Source organism: Macrotis lagotis, chromosome 8 (assembly GCF_037893015.1).
Source record: "Macrotis lagotis isolate mMagLag1 chromosome 8, bilby.v1.9.chrom.fasta, whole genome shotgun sequence".
Taxonomy (NCBI): Eukaryota; Metazoa; Chordata; class Mammalia; order Peramelemorphia; family Peramelidae; genus Macrotis; species Macrotis lagotis.
In genome coordinates, this window is record NC_133665.1 from 27,807,697 (window position 1) to 27,828,587 (window position 20,891).

General features: G+C 38.1%; 2 protein-coding genes across 5 annotated transcripts in view; one reads left to right on the forward strand and one right to left on the reverse strand.

Annotated features, from left to right (window-relative positions):
* The window catches only part of UBAP1 (ubiquitin associated protein 1), a 55,442-nt gene extending 51,811 nt beyond the window's left edge, over positions 1-3,631 (reverse strand). For 3 of the 4 annotated variants that reach the window (XM_074196590.1, XM_074196591.1, XM_074196593.1), the window contains exon 1: positions 3,492-3,631. The gene's annotated coding sequence lies outside the window, so the exon portion shown is untranslated. Of the gene's footprint in view, positions 1-551; positions 3,263-3,491 lie in introns of those variants that run through there. The other variant, XM_074196592.1, reaches the window with a different exon arrangement.
* Positions 3,050-20,891, forward strand: part of LOC141495371 (uncharacterized) — a 121,153-nt gene continuing 103,311 nt past the window's right edge. The window contains exon 1 of the mRNA XM_074196605.1: positions 3,050-3,217. The gene's annotated coding sequence lies outside the window, so the exon portion shown is untranslated. The remainder of the gene's footprint in view (positions 3,218-20,891) is intronic.

The window sequence follows — 20,891 nt, forward strand, 5'->3', positions numbered from 1 at the left end:
AATATATCTCAGTTTGACTCATTTTAAAAGGTCAAAGTCCCTCACTGTGTATCCAGAGCAATCTCCAATGTCCTGATCTATATCTGATCACTGATCCCAGATAGCTCCAGTGGAGAAAGTAAGGTTGATGATTTTGTACAGCCTTCCCTCACTTAAATCCAATTCATGTGCACGCAATGGCACTACCACCCTTGATGTCATAGACCTCTTTGAAAATGAAGGAAACAACAAATATTAATAATAGTATAAATTTATAAAAAAAAGTAGAAGGACATATATTGGAGAGGGGGATTGTGCTAAAATACTTTTTAACATTAAGGATGTAATAAAAATAGTTTGGAAACCACTATTCTAGATTAATCCCCCCAAAAGGTCATAAATTATCTGTATTTTTAGTAAATTTCAATAAATATACTTAGACACATTCAAAGTTATTATAAGCATTAGTATAACACAAGTATTTTTATAAATCTATAATTACATATTACATTAGTATAACTTATTGCTATACTATAAATTTTAAGCAAATTAATGAAAGGCAGATTTCTTACCAGGAATCAGAATTCAGATTCTTGTGTCCATGAAAATGTCTTTCTTAATGATAGCTTCTCTAATATTAATAAATTCGATTCCAAAGTTCTTAGACCCTTCAACATAGTCAAAAATATCATTTACCGGTAGTACCGGCAACTTCTTAATCTTTATTCATTTACCTTTTTGTCATTAGAGGTAAAACTGCCAGACAGTAAAAGAGACACAAGAACCTATAACATATAGCAATAAAGCACTCAGTATGAAATGTTAATACAAAAAAGCATACAAAAGAAAGATACCTGAAAAAAATCATTTATCAGACTATGATCCTAAGGATACAGCTATAAGGGATAGTCTACATTTGGAAGAGATACAAACCACTTAAAAAACTGTAAGACTCTGGTTAAATCACAATTTTGTTGGGCCTTAAGTTTCCTAATCTTTAAAATTAGAAGAGACTGGGTGATTTATTCAAGTTTATTAAATTCTATCATTAAAATTTTAAGTCTGAGTATCTTAAGCCTCCCTAACCTCTGCCTTCTATAATCAAAAAACTGCTAAGTCTACCTGCAATGTTTAAAGATTTTACAAATATATACAAATAGGTACTTTTTGTTTTTGTCTTTTAGGTTTTTGTAAGGCAAATGGGGTTAAGCCCAAGGCCACACAGCTAGGTGGTTATTATTAGGTGTCTAAGACTGGATTTGAACCCAGGTACTCCTGACTCCAGGGGTGGTGCTTTATCCACTGTGCTATCTACCTAGCTGCCCCAAATAGGCACTTTTTGTGTGATTCTATAGGACACTATCTATATAAACTTCATTCTACAAACTAGGCTAATAAAGTATGTCTCAGCCTAATGGGCCATATAAAAGATATGCCAAATCATACAAATATCTCAGATAATTTAAAGTGAAACTAAAAAGGGAACAATCAAGTATTTTTTCAACACTTATACTATCATATATACAAAAGCTAGTTAAGATAAATTTCAACTACCTTCAAAATGTGTTATTCAATTTTTATGATCTTATATCTAAATTTTCCTCTCACAAAGCACTATTTAGAATGGATTATAAAACACTTTTGGGGGGTGGCTAGGTTGCCCAGTGGATAGAGCACTGGTCCTGGAGTCAGGAGTAGCTGAGTTTAAATCCGGCCTCAGACACTTAATAATAACTATCTAGCTGTGTGGCCTTGGGCAAGTCATTTAACCCCATTGTCTTGCAAAAATAAAAAAAAACCACAACACTTTTTGTAACTGGCTCTAAATTATCATTTAAAAGACAAAAAAATTCATATTCAAAATAATTTTGCAAAACTTCCTAAATAACTATTAAAAAACAATCTTGGTACATGTAAGGAAAATAAAAACTTCTGCTGATGCTATCTGTAATCAGGTCCAAGAAGTTGAATATCACTTTTTCTTATCGTAATGCTATTTAGAAAAATCTATTAGCAGAAACTCTAACCACTGAATGGAAATCTCAAAAGATCTGCATTAACACTGTGTCTCAGAAATCAAAAGGATAAAACAGAAACAAAAGTAATAGAAAAGCACAAGAAGAGTTGGTAATTACATATGGAAGGACAAGTTGAAGATAATATTCTATTCAAGAAAATCTCACGAATCTAACACTATGCATCTTGCAAAGGTCTTTGAAACCAAAGTCCAAAATCAAAGAAAAATATTTCTGTCAAATAAAAAGTGTCATGTTGAGGTAACAAGTTTTGGACTAAACAGAATGGAAATTCAGAAAGGACTTGAATTCTTTTATTACATTTAAATCTCTTGTCTGATCTCCCCCATTTGTAAAAATTACATGGTACATTTCCAAATCCCATGGAATAACAAATTATTTGCAAATCTTCTCTATAGGGTATCCCAAAAAAGTCTCAGTTCAGTTTTAAACTCTCAGAAGTTAAAATTATACTGACATACTATATATAAGAAGAGAAATCCAATTAACATATAAAAACTTTGAAAACAGTCCTATACTTTAATAGGAGGCACTAATAATATGAAGTGGTTTTTAGTTATAAGGTTATCACTTCATAAGAGTTTCCTTAAAGGAAATGAGCAATAGCTCAATGTGTTAACAGACACCCTTTAAATTCTTTGGGACGTTGTATATTCTTGAACTTTAATATATAATAGACCTTCCCTACTAGGACTTAACAATTTCAATTTACATAACTCAAAAGGTAGTGGCTACTTATGACTCTAACCTCAATTTTAACAAACTCATGGAGAGCTATTTGACTTTTCCTTTATGACCCAATCTGAAGAGATAATAAGGAACAGAAATATCATCAAAGGGAGAGATGGGGGAGGGGCAGGGAGAAGAGGAAAAGCCAAGCTTATAAAGAAGTAGCAGACCAATAATAAAATGAATTGAAGAATCTAATCGATGATTTCCAGCCCCGGTTTTACAACAACCAGGAGTATTCCCAATTAATTTGCCGTTTCTCAAACAAATATTCAAAATCCTCATTTTTAAGTGAGGAAATCAATTCCTATCCCCGAGCAAATTTCCAGCGCACGTCCTTCAAACAACCAGAAAGTTTAGGAGGCGGCCCCTCCATGCCCGCCGCGGAGACGCGGAATTGCTCTGCTTTCCCCAGTCTAAGTCAGAGGCACCGGCGGGCACCGGCGGGCACCGGCAGAGATCCGGAGATGCAGGTAGGATGGGGGCGGACCCTGCCTCCCTCATTCCCGGCTCGGGCTCCGCCACTCTCAGCCCCTCTCGGGCGACTCCAGGCCGCGGCCCCCTCGCCGGACCCTCCCCGCCCCCTCCCGGACCCCGGCGGCCCGGCCCGGCGCCCCTCGGCTGGAGCCCGAGGGCCCGGCGCAGCCCGCCCCGCGCCCCTCACCCGTCCGTCACTCAACTCTTCCCCCTTCCCTCCCCCTCCCCGGCCGCGGAGAGCGGAGGCCCCGGAGCCCGCCGGTCACTCACTCGAGCGCCGCCGCCGCCGCCGCCGCCGCCGCCGAGGCTTGAAAGCTACCGCCGCCGGCCGGCCGGGCCCAGCGCTCCGGCTCGCTCCCCGCAGCCCTCGGAGCAGCCCCTAGGGAGCGTGAGCGGCGCCGCCTCCGGCTCTGCCCTCCCCGGGCCCAGCCGCCGCCGCCGCCATATTGTGCGCTTCCTTCCCTCCTCCGCCTCCGTCGCGTCTCCTCCCCTCCGGCGTCCTCCGTCATCACGCCGCGCTCCAGGACCTCCCCCAACCAATGGGAGGAGCCGACGATGACATAATCTCTCCCCTCCCTACCCCGAGGCCTTGTGGGTAGAGCCGAAGCCGAGCTGCTCTAATTCTTCAAAACCTTCTCTTCCGGGACGCTTAGTAGCTCCTAGTTCTGGGCCAAAGGCCGGAGAATGCCAGTTAAATGCAACACCCTGCGCTCAAGAGCTGGGCGGTCGGGTAGGCTACTCAGGTGGCATGGGGTAAAGGGCAAGGCCTCAAAATGTGACGTGTTCGGGGCAGCTAGGTGGCTCAGCGGAGTCAGGAGGACCTGAGTTCAAATGCGGCCTCGGACCTTAATAATGACCTAGCCCTGTGGCCTTGGGCAAGCCACTTAACCCCATTGCCTTGCAAAAACTTAAAAAAAAAACAAAAAAAAGAATACCATTGTGCTTGTGTATGAGTTCCAGCCCCTTACTTACAGCTGTCTGCAGGATAACTTCCTCTGGAATTCCACAAATTGTAGGTGGAAAACTAAATATTCTCCTGGAATTAGGTTCAAAGACCCTCTGATGATAGGCATGTTATTGAATGGAGGGAGTAGTGTTTCCTAAGCCTCAGTTTCTTCATCTGTAAAACGAAGAGGAATCTGATTAGAATGATTTTAAAGAATCAAAACCATCATCAGATATCAGACATGAATAAATCCATGCTGATGAAAATTAGACATAAGTAAGTCTTGGCAACTTGCCTCAGTACATGACCTTGGCAAAGTATGGTATAGAGGAAAGAGTGAGAAGAGCTGGGTTTGGACACGACCTAAATAAACTTCATCTTCCTGTGCCTGGAGCTCTTCATCTACATAATGAATTGATTGAACTCAATGCCCCCTGAAATCTCTTCCTTAAATCTAAATCAATGATTATACTAAGTTGGGGAAATTGCCCTGGGTTTTTTAAACATCTTTTTTTATTAAAAAAAAAAATTTTTTTTGATGCTTTGTTTTTATTTCTAAGTCACTTCTCTATGACTCCACTCCCATGGAACCCTCCCATATAACAAAGAAACATTTAAGCAAAACAAAGCAATGCATTAATCATATCTGATAATAATAGGCCTTTACATAGCCACACCTATAGTTCACATTTCTCTACTGCGAGAAATGAAGTAGATCATCTTTGGTCTTCTGAAGTCAAGATCTCCCAACCATTCTTAATTTTGCTGTGTGAGTAGTTTCTAAATATCCTTCTGATCATTTTGTTATAAATGGTTCATGAATCTTTAATCCAGAGGGATTAAAAAAATAAAAAATCATTAAGACATCTTAATAAATGGCATACCTCTCTCAAGGGGAGAGGGGCATTGAATCCCAGAAATGTTAGATTATATGCACTTTTTTTTTGCAAGGCAAACGGTGTTAAGTGGCTTGCCCAAGGCCACATGGCTAGGTAATTATTAAGTGTCTGAGGCCAGATTTGAACTCAGGTACCTCTTGACTCCAGAGCTGGTGCTCTATCCACTGTGCTACCTAGCAGCCCCAATTATATGCACTTTGAAGGGCTTTGTTCTTGCCCCTTTAATGCCAATCATTGGCTGGGGTCACAAATCTAATTGATACATTCATCCCCATACTTCCCTCCCCCAATTCATTATACTAATGAGCTACATCCTTGAGCATGCAAAGGAGGACACAGATCCTAGGTTAACTCAGAACTAAGTGGGGCAGACCTGACCTAATCTCAATTATGATCAAATTGGGGTTAAATCTATTGTCTTAATTCACACCTGCCCATAGGCAACAATACAAGCAGACCCTAGTCTTTGTAATATAAACCAACAATTCTCCCTTCACATTCTTGTGGAATCCAAACACCCCCATATTCCTCACAATTTGAAGTAGGGGAAATATTGGACAGAAAAAGATGTTTTATAATTAATCTATTACTTCTATATTGATCAGGTATATTACTTTAACATGAGTTGACTGATAGGGTAAAGGACAAAGTGGTTTAGAGTGAGATCAATGAACTTTTAGTAAAGCACCTTGCCCCCCCTCCCTGGCAAGGACAAGCCCCTATCAACAAAACAATGGTCTTTGCCCTATCCTGAAAGGATTGTCTTTGAGGCTACTGTTCCTGATCAACCTCATCTCTATCTCCACCTATATCTCCCTTAGAACTCACCCTCTCCTCAATTGTGAAGCTCATCTTTATTTGAGAGGACAGCTGGTAATTTTTCATGCTCCTATACCTTTCCTCATTACTCATCCTCTTATGGCAGTTTATGTTGTAGATGCAGCTGCTGCTACTTTACTACAGCAATACTTTTTGTTGCTAAAAATTTCTTCTGGGTCAGAGATGGTCTTTAACATGAATTCTTTCATGTTCCCCCCACCTTAAGCTAGCTACTTTTTCCCCCCATCAATATCACTACTCAAAAAATCTTCAGTAGAACCCTATTGCCAAGATGACAATGTTTAATTCCCTACCCGGCATTCAAGGTCTTCCATATTCTGGCTCCAACATAACTCTCCAGCCTTAACCCTTGTGTTTTCTAATGGCCACACTTCTCATCCTGCCCCTTCCAGTGCCAGTGTTTTTGCTCATGATATCCTCTATATTTATAATAGACTCCTCTTATTTCTATTTAAGTTCCTCCTTTGTCTAAAAACCCAGCTTATAAACCATCTCCTCCATGAAACTTTCCCTGATAATGTTTTCCCCCAGCTGTCACCAAAAATGAACATTATTGTTCCTTATGTAAATTTCTCATAGCATTTTGTGTGGCTTCCCTTTGCCCCTAGTATAAACATCTTATACATACTTATTTGTGTTTATGTCATTTCCTTCATCCCATCAGACTTTGAGCTCATTCATGGCAAGGTCTCTATCACTTTCCATATTTGCATCTCAGGCATCCAGCACAGTGCCTTGTGTATTGGAGCTGCATACTAAATGGGATGTTTTTTTTTTAAATTGAATTTCCTCACTTGAAGGTTCTAAGGTAGTGAATTAGGTGAGGGCAGAAACAGGAAATACAGAGAAATTTTAAACAAGGGATTCTCTGTCAAGAAAGTTATTTCTATTCATAAGTAATTACAGTTTTGTTAGGTTTCTATAGCTATACCCTAAATATAAAAAAAAAATCTTTCATGGTTAGAATATAACCTTACTCTCATGGAGGAAATACAAGGAAATTGCAATTTCTAAACCTCAGCTAGAGAGTTCCTTTTTCAAACTGAGGTAAGATGTTGTGGATTCTTCAATTTAAAAGATAAAGGATAGGAAAATGCAATTACAAGCATTACAGTAATGCATGGTCAAAAGGCCACCCCTGCTAGAAAAAAAGAGATTAGTACATCCTTCATATGCACAACTTCCTGGACAGATGAACAAATCAAGCAATATATAACTCACATGTGATCCAACAAATATCAAAAAAAAAAAAAAGGAAGAAAATGCTTAGAATGCTAAGGAGAAGTTTTGAGGAGGATTTTTGTGAGAACATGAATGTTAAGAGGGAATGGCTACATAAATTAAGTTTCCAAGTATATGGGCGCTTGATCATTCAAGTTGCCTGGAGAACTTCCCTGTTTAAACTCTCTTACAAAGTATTAACTCATTTTATATTTTCAGGTTTACAAAACCACTTCTTTAATGTAACTCAGTGAGGTAAGCAGGTAAGTTTGTTTATTTTTGATCCAGACTGGTGATTCCTTTTTTTTTTTTTTTTTAAAAGAACCCCTGGGGAGGACATCCTCCTTTTACAGATTGGACACTTTTCTACCTTGGGGCACCAAAAGGTTGACTAACAAAGCATCTTATCTAAGATGCTTATTCAAGATCTACAGTTAGTAAAATGCAGAGCATGAGTAAACAAACATTCAGCTCAACCTACTACAGAACCAATACTTTAACTGTATTGAACTATACATACACAAAGTTCTATATCTGTAGTCTACCCCTGCAAAAAAAAAAAAAAAGGGAGGGAAGTATGTTTTCACAACTTTTCCTAATAATACTATGTTTAGTTTCCCTTTCTTGTTCTTTCCATTTACAATTTACATTGTGTATGTGGTAATAGTATGAACTCAGTCTCCCAGAACTCTAGATATAATTGACAAGGTAAGGATGATTTTTCTGTAATGATTTCAACTCAAGCCCCTACTAGAATGCCATCTCCCTACAAATGTTAGTTGCCAGTGATTAACTCCTAGGCTCTTTAACCAACAGACATATATTATCTTTAACTAAAGATAAATAGCAAGAACAAACAATCTTATCTCCCAACACCTGGATCCAGAGTGTACACTACATTATCTCAATCTATGTGGAAAATAGACCTAAACTTAAAGGAGTTTCTGCAAGTGTTGACCCCACCAAGTTCACTTCCAAATTTGTCACAGAATATGTCTGAATGAGGTCACATCTCTGTTACTGTCTGAAATGATCCCAGAAGGTTGCTTAGGTCACCCCTTCTTCCTATCTGTCCTCTGACAAATTTTGGCGTGGACTTCAATTCACAAATATCTCATGGTTTTCTCTCTTGACTTTTTGAAGCTTAGAGTGTCATCCCATCTTTCTCACCTACAACAGGGCTGTGTTGTCAGGGGACAGTAGGCAAAGACTGATGCCCTCCTCCCCAGCTAGGTCTCACAATGTTTATAGCACTCTCTGAAGTCAGTAAGATCCAAGTTCAAATTTGACTTCAGATACTAACAGTGTGATCTGGGGCAAGTTTCCTTTTTTGCAGTTCAATTTATTTTAAATTTTTTTATTTTTCTTTAATTTATTTACACATTACTAAAATATTCTTGTTTAAGAGTAAACATATCAGGGGAGGCTAGGTGGCGCAGTGGATAGAGCACTGGCCTTGGAGTCAGGAGTACCTGAGTTCAAATCTGGCCTGAGACACTTAATAATTACCTAGCTGTGTGGCCTTGGGCAAGCCACTTAACCCCATTGCAAAAAAAAGAGTAACTATAATACCCCCTCCCCCACAAAAAAATATAAAACCTCATGAGAAATAAAGGAAAAGAAAAAGGAAAAAAAAAATGTGTTTCAGTCTGTGTTCTGATACCATCAGCTCTATCTCAGATAAATCACTTTATCATAAGTCCATCATAGTAGTTACTTCATATTTTTCCACAGTTGCTGTTGCTGATTGTAATTCCCTCCATCCATTCCTCCCCACTACCATCTATTATATTTTCTCTCCCCTTTCACTCTGTCCCTCTTCAGAAATGTGCTGTGGGGCACCTAAGTGGCAGAGCACTGGCCCTGGGGCCAGGAGGTGAGGCAAGTTTCTTAACCTCTGTCAGTCTCAGTTTCCTCAACTATAAAATGAGTACTAAAATAGCACCTACCCAGGGATGATGTTAGGATCCAGAGAATATTTCTCAAGTGAGGCACAGAACTTGGTACATAACAGTAGCTCAATAAATGTTTATTCTCTTCCTCTTCCCCACTGAAAGCTTGTTGCTAGCCTCTTCACAGTCAAGTAGGAATGAAGACCAGCCTTCAAGACTCATTTTTTCCTGGTTAGTTTCTTTAGAAGATAACCTAGGTGCAGATTCACAGTCAATCAAAAAGGCTTCTTTTTACCATAAAGTTAGTGGACCCATTCCAGATTACAATATGCTCCAAATTAGGAAATCTCTATGCCTATCCAGAAAAGTTCCTCAGTCAAAATTTTTTACATAGGGACTGCCCCTGCTGAGTATGCAGAAGCTGCTCACCAAACCCACCATAACACATAGATCACTTTTCTTGTTCTGTCTACTTCACTCCATTTATTGATATGTCTTCCAATACTCACTTCAATTCTTCTTTTAGGTCCTTTTTTTTTGTTTAGGGCGCAGTAATGCAACCCAGGTATTCTGACTTCAAGACTCTATGGAAGCTGTGAAATTCACACAAATAAAAACCTCTCTGGCACTACCTTCTTGAGTTCCTATGATAAATATGTACCTATTACTCTATAGCTTCATAGATGGTTAGAGTTGGCCAAACTTCTATTCAACCCCTCCCCACCACCACCACCACCACCACCACCACCAAATTTTCATATGGAGAAACTGAAACTCAGAGAAATGAAATAATTTGTCAGGGACTTAAAGGAGAAGGAATAAGAATCTGACTCCAAATTCAACCAATCTGTCTTTTTATTGGTTGTAAGTGAAAGGAATAATAGATGATTACAACATTGAACTAGGAATATAGTTCTCCTTTTGCTACAACCAAACTTTCAATTCTTAGAAGGAAGTTTTGTGTAGTGACTATGATGTGGAGCATTCTTCTAAATTCAGAATTTTCCCTGAACCCTGAGTTTATAACTGAATTCATTTCTTTGGGTTTAGTCATCACTTTTTTTCTTTAATCTGACACTATTTGTACTTACATATCTATCTTCTCGATCAAATAAGCATTTTCCTTAGTGTAGGGGTTATAGCTCCTATCAGATGTGGATTTCCATAGAACTCCCCATCTTACCTAAGAGAAGGCATTTGTGGCTGAGTGACTTTCCTTCATCTGATCTAGATTTTTTTATCTTATCCTATTGGAATTTAAAATATATTTATCAGTAAAACAAATCCTCCACTTCCTCCATCCCTAATTCTAAGATTATAAACTCTTTGAAAACTAGAACTTGTCCTATTCATCTTTGTATTTCATATCTTGCATAGTGCTTTCTGTACAGTAGTAAATTAAGAAATGTTTACTGAATGATTGAATTGAATGCTGACCCTTGTAAGGAAGGCCTGTCTCTTAATCCCAGTTTTCTACCCCTTGCTCCAAATGATTTCTTGATCTGAAAGTCATCTCTGCAAGAGAATTGGGGACAAGCATTAGAAATGCAGCAGCCAACAAATTTCCTCATCCTCTAAAGAGTGACATACTCTTCTGAAGAATGAATCCCAAGAGAGTGACTCATGATGGGTCTGGCAGAATGATATCACCCACTGCCCCTGACTAACTTCTTTTCCTATCCTCTTAGAATTCCTTTCCTGCCAGTAAATTGACATGTGGGAACTCTTCTGTTAAAGGAACGACACGATGGTATCCATCTCCCCTCCCAAGGCAACAGGCATGCCCAGTCCTTTGGGTCTTCATTGGAAATTGGCAATGGGAAACCAGGCAAAAAATACACTTTAAACACAGAAGGTTTGGGTCCAAAAAAAACACATGAAGGCAGAGATAAGCAAGGAAAAGCAGTACAGAAGCAGATGGAGGGCATGGGAACAGGGGATAGGGTGGTAAAGGAAGGCAGTTTGAGATAGAAAACAGAGCTGGGAGAGGCAGAACGTATAACTTACTTTAACCATGGATTAGAACTGAGTTCTAGGCAGCCTCCAATTGGTGGAGATGAAAGAATGCTGGGGTGGGGGTGGGGGTGGGTAGTCTAAGGTCTCATTTTTATAAGGTTGTAGAGGAAACAGACCAAGTCCTATATTTGCCACCTTGGGGTTAGTTCAATAACATATCCATCTTAAAATTATTGGTAAGACTTCAAAGTTATCTGGTATCTTTTTAACATTCTGCTTCTCTGGAATTGGGGTCTGAATTTTGTCTGGAATTTTCATACTATTGGACCAGAAACCTTGACATGGAGTGCTTAGATGATGCCCTTTGATTCAGCACATATTACCAGTATATGAACCTTAGTTCATATATGATACAATTTGTAAATTATGCTCCTTTGGGTCAGTTTGTACATGATTTCCAGGTTCTCCTTTGCAATCTTATTTCCTACTATTTCTCCTTTATACAAGTTACTTATAAACAAGTTTACTATACTGACTTGAAGTGGGGGGGGGACCAGAAAAAGATATAATTTTAACCCAAGATGGCTGCCTATGCTTGAGCCGACTCATTCAAATATTTTTATTTGACTCTTTACTAGGTAAAAAAAAAAATACATCTCTATTCAAGACAAAAAAAGATGTGTTACACATAGTCCCTGCTCTTAAGAAGTTCACTATATTGATAGAAGGTTTTGGAGGAGCAGTATGTGAAAAGATCTACTCAAATAACAACCTAGAATACAAAGATGATGATTCTGATAACTGACATAAGAGGTATAGGCAAAGTCTTATGAGATGAAATGAAAGATCCCTAAGGAGAGGAATCAGGGATGGCTTTGTGATTGAAGTAAGATTCAAATTGGTCTTTAAGGATGAATGGGACTTAGGTAGAGATGGAGGTAAGAGCATTCCAATTAGTAGAAATAATTTGAGCAAAGGAAAGTAAACCTAAACAATTGAATGTAACCACCTTTTTCAGTTTTATAACTCTTGGCTCCTATCATAGTGTTTTGTACACATAATTGTTTAAGACAGTTTTGTTGAACTGAGTTCATTTCATTAGAGAAATGATGAGTCATTTCCTTCTGCTAGGGTTAAGCCAAGATGATTACTATGATTTTATGACATAGTACAGCGGAATGTGTGCTCAATTTAAAGTCAGAGAACCTGGATTATAATTCCAGCTCCTTCAAATTTGTGAATCACTTCTGACAAACCTCCTGAGTTACAATTTCCTTATGTCTAAAATGAGGACTTAGAATTAAATTATCTCTCAAGATTCCTTCTAACAAGTCTTTTATTTTATTCTTTCCCTTCCCATCTCTTTCTGATCCTTGACCTGCCACAATACTATCTTCCCCTCCTACATGGACAGAAATCCCAACCCAAAGTAGCAACTTTGGCTTAGGTCATTATCTACAGAAAAGCCCTTCCTCATCAATAAGCACACCTTTTCATAGTAGCTTGTTGTCATTTGGTAGGGCTAAAAGTGGATCCTTTGTGGGGGAAAGAATATTGGGCTGTTATGGACAGGTGGACAGTTTTGAAGACAGGAAAGTTCTGGAGAATGGTATGTTGCTAGGGAATAGTTGTCCTAAGTATAGAGTTTCCTAAACATTTGGGGGTTTCATGAGATCCTTAGGTATCTTATAGAGTGTGGAGAATACTGCCAAAGACAATTTTCTTGCTTTCTTACTTTGTGCCTGACTAGCTTGATATAAACATTTATTCTGTGAGACTGCTGGCACTGAGATAAACAGAGAACCCTGTTTGGGTAACAGATTTCTGAGAGAGGAGAAGAAAAAAAAAAGAGAAAAGGGGCAAGAAGGGAAATCATGAATTTTGAATGATTATTAGAAGATCCACATAAACAAAGGCATGTGGAGAAAAACTGGTACCCCAATATCTAGTTTGATAACCAAGACCTCCATTCCCAAAGAGTGCTAATATTGGATTCACCAGATGAGATAATTCTCTACTCAGTTGAGCTAAGATTTCATCTCCCTTTGATGTACCAAAGCCTCCCTAACTCTTATGTTTTTTGCATGGCTTCTCCATTGTTTGTTTTCATGAATATGTTTGTTCAATATTCATTATGGTCATTTGTGTGATCACTGTTTGATGGGAGATAGAAATTAAACTAGCTGTTGTTCTTCAGTTCAGAAATGTAACTACTTCCCTCAAATCATTAGAATGATCAGAGAAAGTGACTTTTATCCAGAACAATAACAAAAACCATTTGCCTAGATTTCAAAAAGTTGATGTGGAAATCATGGAATCCCAAATCCAGTATCTCTCATGAAAACAGAAGAATGAGAGAATAATCACTCCAGCATGACTATCTACCTTATCCCCTCAAAAATGGAACTCCATTTCTTTTAAAGACATGGAGTAGGACATTCCAGATCCATCTATATAAGTCCCTGTTACACAAAGGTCTCTGTTACATGGCTCATTTAAACTGGATAGTCTCCCTGGATACCTGAAATTACTGATCATTTGGATCTGGGCAATTTAACATATGCAGTAAGGTAAAACAGTGGGAAAAATGACCAGTAAAAATCTTTAGGATTATGTACAAACCATATTCTCTGCCATAAATGATTCAGAATCCAATAGCAAGCAGACAAATTGTATCAAGAATACTCAGAGGGGGCAGCTAGGTGGCATAGTGGATAAAGTACCAGCCCTGGAGTCAGGAGTACCTGGGTTCAAATCCAGTCTCAGACACTTAATAATTACCTAGCCGTGTGGCCTTGGGCAAGCCACTTAACCCCATTGCCTTGAAAAATCTAAAAAAAAAACAAAAAAAAATCAAAATAGACAATCAGTTTCCATTTTGGAAAATGTTCATTGTAGTATCCTTTAAGAAGAGAGGAGGATTCATTGGCAACCAGTGTAACTAGCACAAGAACCTGCAGTGACACTAGTTAAACATAGGTAGGACGTAGACTGATTCTTGAGTGAGTGATTCCTAATCTATAGCATGGTTCCAGCTGTCCTTTTCAACAAGTCAACAAGCAATTATGAAATACCGTCTTTGTGCTGGGAACCATAATAAGCTCCAGGAATGCACAGAAAAGCAAAAAATTCATAATTTAATGAGAAGGTAAATAATTATTTACAAATCAAATACAGAATTAATTGGTTTTAATCTTAGAGGGGAGCCACTAGCATTAAGGTGATTGGGAAATGGTTCTTGCAGAAGACAGGATTTTACCTGAGGTTTGAAGAGAATTAAGGAAGCCAGGAGAGAGACCAGAGTAGGAGAACATTCCAAGCATGGAAGATATTCAGCAAAAATGTACAAAGTTGGGACATGGAATGCTTTATGTTAGCTACAGAAAGGAGAAAGGAATGGAATTGTTGTGTAATTCCATAATGTTGGCCCAAATTAAATTTGTTTTAATATTTTATGATCTTTTCTTCATTCAAAATTCCAATTAAAGTTACTTAAAACTGTCTTTTGGGAAGATAACCATATTGGAGAGCATGGGTTATTATGCCAGTTTATAAATCTCTCTTGGAGAAGGAAATGGCAAGTACTCTAGTATCCCCACAAAGAAAACCCCAAAGCAAGTCACACAGAGTCAGACATGACTAATAAATTGACTAAACAAAAAGGAATTCACAGAAAGCTGGGAAGACATATATAAACTAATACAGAGTAAACTGAATACACACAGGAGAACAATTTATGCAATTATTACAACATTATAAAGGAAAATAACTCCCAAGCAATTCTCTGTGTACCTGGAAACATTCATGTTTGTATGATAATACAAAATTAAAATTAATTAAACCAAAGATTTAATTTTTAAAATGTATCTGTATGAAAATTTCTTTGAAGTATGGTCCTCATTTTAACTAGAGTCATATTATGAAGCTGTCTATCAAAATCAGAGCAGATATGCTGGGGTGTCAGAGATCCCAGGAGCTGGGTTAAGTAAAACACCTATAATGTTCCTGGGTCTGGTCAGAAAGGCAAGTGAAAGCTTCAAGGAAAAATGAGAGACAGGAAATAGTTTTCCTCTAAAGGTAGAAGAACATAGTCTAAAAAGATCAGCAAAATTCCCAAAATGCCAAGGAGACTGAAATTTAGGACTTGTGTCAAATTTCTGGTTATGATTCCAGAGGCATGGTCTGTAAAGCAATTTGAGGTAAACAGAAATCAGGAACTGGTTTTCCCCCAGACAATATTTATTAAGCACCTATAATATGCAGGACACTATGCTAAGCTTTGGGATCAAAGAAAGTCAGAAGACAGTTCCTATCCCCAAGGAACTCATAATCTAATAAGGGAAACAAAAAGCAAATATAGACAAAACAAGGTAGATATAGTATAAATTTGTTGTTAGTCAGTCATGCCTGATTCTCTGACTCCATCTGGGATGGGTTTTCTTCGTAAAGATACTGGATGAAGATGAAGAACTGAGGCAAATAGAACGAAGTGACTTGCCAAAGATAACACAGTTGCTAAGTGTCTGAGGCCAGATATTAACTCAGGAAGAAGAGTCTTCCTGACTCTAGACTCTGCCTTTTATCCACTACACCATCTAGCTGCTTCATAAAGGATAAACAGAAAATAATTTAGAGGGAAAGAACGAGAATTGAGGGATTGGGAAAAGCTTCTAATAAAATATGGGATTTGAGTTGACACTTAAATGAAGCCAAGGAAGTCAGTAGGTATAATTGAGGAGAGAAAGCATTCTAGCCATGAGGAACTACCACAGAAAATGCTTGCAGTTAGAAAACCTTGAGGTTTAAAGTTTAGCCATTTCAATCTGGTCTTTAAAATGCACTGATTTTGTAGTCCTTTGGTGGGATATAACCCTTTACTATGGATCCCAGGTCATAATACCTTTGTCCTCACAAAGGGTAGAGTCCCTCCAAATCCTTCCTTTGTAATCACCAGCCCACATTATGACATTGTGGTAACGGTTTAGGTTTAAATCCCTCATCTGACATAAACTATCTAAGTAATTCTGAGTAAATTGATTTAGTTCCCTTCTTAATCATTGAGATCACCTCCAAAATCCCTTCCAGCTCTAGATTAATGATCCAAAGTCACTTAGGTGTAAATTGAAAGGTAGACTTTAATATCTGATCAGTTTGGAGATTTGTTTGGCTTTTCTTTTGTTGTTACAATGGAGGGCTTTCTGGGAAGAAGTACAGGAAAGAGGAAGGAGATTGGAGCTACTTATAATGATGCTCCCTCAAGAAAAAAAAAGAAACGAAAGTAAGAAAAGGAAAATCAAGAAAACTGTGTTTAAAGCACAGAAGACAACAGAAGTTCAAAGGGAGATACCTACAATCAAAATAACTTTTAGAACTAACATCCTGATTTATGCCTTAAAAAAAAGTTATTCCCAATAGAGACCCAGCTTTTCAATGGCAATCTTTTTTTTAATATATTCTCCTTTGTACAAGGAAATTGTCAAGTTTGTTGATGTTTGTCATGTTCAGAATAATAAAAAAATCTGTGATTAAAATTCGGAAAAAGGGGTGGCTAGGTGGTGCAGTGGATAAAGCACCAGCCCTGGAGTCAGGAGTACCTGGGTTCAAATCTGGTTTCAGACACTTAATAATTACCTAGCTGTGTGGCCTTGGGAAGCCACTTAACCCCATCTGCCTTGCAAAAACCTAAAATAAATAAACAAACAAATAAACAAATATAAAATAAGATAAAATCCTGATAAAGGTTATATGACAAGGACAAAGCTGGTTATCAAATTCTTAAGTAAATTGCTCTTTCTAGTATACCATGCAACTTAATCACTTCAACCTTCACCTCAGTTTCCTTATATCAAGAATAGCTAGATGGAAGAAATGGATTAGGAGTTAGAAACAGGGGCGGCTAGGTGGCGTAGTGGATAAAGCACCAGCCTTGGAGTCAAGAGTACCTGGGTTCAAATCTGGTCTCAAACACTTAATAATTACCTAGCTGTGTGGCCTTGGCCAAGCCACTTAACCCCATTTGCCTTGCAAAAACCTAAAAAAAAAAAAAAAAAGGAGTTAGAAACAGCTTATCAAACTACTGGAGAAGCAGGACAAAGTTGTGATGGAGGATGTCAATTATTGGAACAGTTGCTAGAGTACACTTTCTGAAAAAAGAAAATAATACATTTCTGTCCTATTGAAAATTTCATCTTTCAGAAAGCAGAGGAATCTATATCAGGAACTGCTAGTCTGGACCTGATATGACAAGAACAATCAGACAACAAAAGAAGAAATTATAAAAATTGGAGGATTCTGAGACAGTGGCAGGAGTAGGTCAGAAAAGTCCAAATTCTCCAGTTTTCCTCTACAAATAAGTCAAAAAAAGCACTTCAGGTGAACATCAAGCTATAAAAATAAACAAGAGCTGGGGCAGAACATGGATTCCCTGAGACAGCCTGAGAAGATCCCAAGAAAGTGAAGTGTAAACATCTTCAGGCTAGCTCCCTGTATCCAGGTTGGGAGGTAGCCTCAGACTCAGCCTCAGGAATTCTCACCTCCTGGACAGGGTAGGGAGTCAGATGTCTGACTGGGGGAAGAGAGGGAACTTCTGCTGACACGGGACATCAGGGGATCCTGAACAAGAAAGAACCAGCACACGCCCAGCAATACCATAGGGATGCTAGGGAGAAGTTCTCCTGTAACTGAGTTCTCATCTTGGTTCCAGGTCAAGGGGAAGAACTGAAGGAGAAACTAGAGTATTCTTGGGGTATAGAGTCCCACTTCTGGACTCCCTTATCTTTCCCAGGCCAGCACTGGAGGGGTGGGAGACAAGGAAGATAAAGGAGGCAAGTAGTCCCTTTATTTACCAAAACACCAGTGCTTAAATACCTTTCACTCTCTCATCTACTCCCACTCCTGTGGCAGTTAGTAAAACAAGGTTCTGATGCTCAAAGGCACCAGGTACTGATAACCTACAGTATTCCCACACACAACAGTCCCCAACATAGAGGAGTAAGAATGTTTCCAGTATAATGGACCTCTTGGAGGGGGAAAGGAGTACATAGGTTGGACCCAGGACAAAGCTCCTGAGGTCAGAGACACCATATCCCACCTTGTAGGACTAGAAATAACTATAACAATAAGTAGACAAAGGAGGAGGCAGCTAGGTGGCACAGTGGATAGAGCACTGGCCCTGGAGTCAGGAGTACCTGAGTTCAAACCTGGCCTCAGACACTTAATAATTACCTAGCTGTGTGGCCTTGGGCAAGCTACTTAACCCCATTTGCCTTGCAAAAACCTAAAAAAAAAAAAAACACCTTAAAAAAAAGAAATGAGTAGGCAAAGGAGAAACTATAGACAGTTATTATGTATAAGAAATAATTATGTTTGATTTCCACAAGACATGAGAGGATGCTGTTTGAATCTGTCAGAACAAGGCAGGGGTCTCTGGGTTATTGATTGGGCCAAAAGACACAAGCCCATGTGCAGGAATGTGGAAATAAGACAAAAGTAAAGATAAAAGAATAGACCCCCTACCAATCATTGAACTTGGAAGAGTTTTCTAGCCTGACCTGAAGATACCTGAGCTAATATTAGACTAAAACCAGCTCCAGCTGATCTGGATTGGCCTAGGGTCCCTGACCTTTCACAAGTACCCATGCTTAATAAACTTCACACATAGTAATTTACCCCCTGTGACAATTGAAGCTCATCAACATAACATGTTGTATGAAAGGGCAGGGGGAGAGACATATTAAGGAGTGATATGGGATGGGCATGTTGATCAGATTATACCCCTGATGACTCAGACCAATGTCTGCCTCAAGAGAGAGGAGAAAAACCTTTCAAACAATATAGAAGACTGAACATTGTCACAATTTGGGACTCTCTACACTAGGGACAATGCCCATTTTCTGCAGGGAATGTTAAATAAATGACCTTTCTGTCACTCTAGGCTGTTTCATTATTAGGAGCCAAGTGACCCCACTTTGAAAAAAAAGGTTATGGTTTCATTTCTAATATGGGAAGAGAGAAACCTGGGGTTCATCTTCAGAGGAAGATGCTGAAGCAAAAAAAAAAAAGTCTCTCCTACCCCAAAGAGTAACATCAAATGGTTGCTTGCTCAAAAAGAATTCATAGAACTCAAAAGAATTTAGAGATTGAGGAAAAATTAAAAGAGAAAATAAGAACAATCCAAGAAAAACAAGATTATGAAAAGAAAGTAAGCCAACTGGAAAAGGAGATCCAGAATCCTAAGGAAGAAAATGATTCTTTGAAAATCAGAATTAGGCAAGGGGAAATCAGTGAAGTCATAAGAAACAATGAAATAATAAAACTAAATATAAAGAATGAAAAAAATAGAGAAGACAGAGCACCTGCCCTAGAGTTAGGAGAGCCTGAGTTCAAATTTGGCCTCGGATATGCGACACTTACTAGCTTTGTGACCTTGAGCAAGCCACTTAAATCCTGATTGCTGCACATCCAAGGTCATCTGCAGTTGTCCTGATTCATATCTGGCCACGGGAACCATATGACTCTGAAGAAGAAAGTGAGACTTTTGACTTAGCACAGCACCTTCTCATTCAAATCCAATTCACCTCCCTGATGTCATGGTCTTCTTTCAGAAGAAAAGAAAACAACAATAGTATCAATATAGCTATGTATGTGGGTATGTGTATATATAGAATATATATATATATATATATGAAAATGTCTATATATGGGTGTATGTGTAATATGTGTGTATGTGTATAAATGTAGATATGAATATATATCCATGCTTAATTGTAGTCATCCTGTGTGGGGATGGGAGGGAAAAAATAAATAGTGCACTGCAAATAACAGAAGAAAACCTACAAGGAAGCAAAGAAGGACAATTTTGAACACTATATTTTTTATTATATTTGTTTTCTTAATATGGAAATTCATTGCTTTACATTATGAATCCTCCCTTATGTTTTACTGCACACATGACAATTTTTTCTTATTTTGTATTTAATTTTAAAAATAAAAAAATTACAAAAATCTTGATAGGCAGTGGCCATATAATCTTTGAGTTCATGACATATGAAGACTGAGCATAGTTTTATGTGTATCTTAGATTTTAAGAGTGAAGATTTTAACAAGTTCTTAAAAATAAATATAATTTCCTGTAACTGAAAAAAAATTGAATGGAAAAAATAAAATTAAAAAAAAAGGTAAGGCTGAGTCCATAAATTGATTTTGAATCAAAAGACCTGGATTCAAATGTTAGCTATTATTTATTACTTATATAACCTTCATCATGCAGCTTCACTTCTCTGGATGTTTTCACAGTTGTAAAAAGAAAAAGTTGGCTAAAACAGACTCTGAGATCCCTCCTAGTTTTAAGTCACTGCTCCTGTGATAAATGACAGACTGCTAAAAAAAGAAAATTGGCAAAAAATTCAAAAGAAGTTACCAATAGCAAAATTACAATGATATAATTTGGTAATGATTTTAATAAAGAAGAAAAGAGAAGGAATACCAGAAAATGCTATGATTGCTGGCAAAGTAAACAGATGAGCTTAAATTCTAAAATTCAAAGAACAAAAGAGGAAATGATGTAATTTAACTGATGACCAACTGATAAACAACTTACACTTTTGACTCCGCATGTGGTTTTCTTGGCAAAGATTCTGAAGTAGTTTGCCATTTCCTTCTCCAGATCATTTTATAGATTGAAATACCAATATAGATAGAAAACCAAATTCAAACAGGGTAAAATGACTTGCCCATAGTCACATAGCTAGTGTCTGAGGGTGATATGGTTAAAAGAGTGGTATGGTCCTATTTAAATAATGTCAGAAAGGTTAAAACTAAGAATGAGCAAACAGAAGTTTATGTAAAGTGCTTTTAAAGGAGGAGGAAGGGCATATTTAAAAAAACAACTTTGGAGGCAAGAAGAAAAATTAGAGAG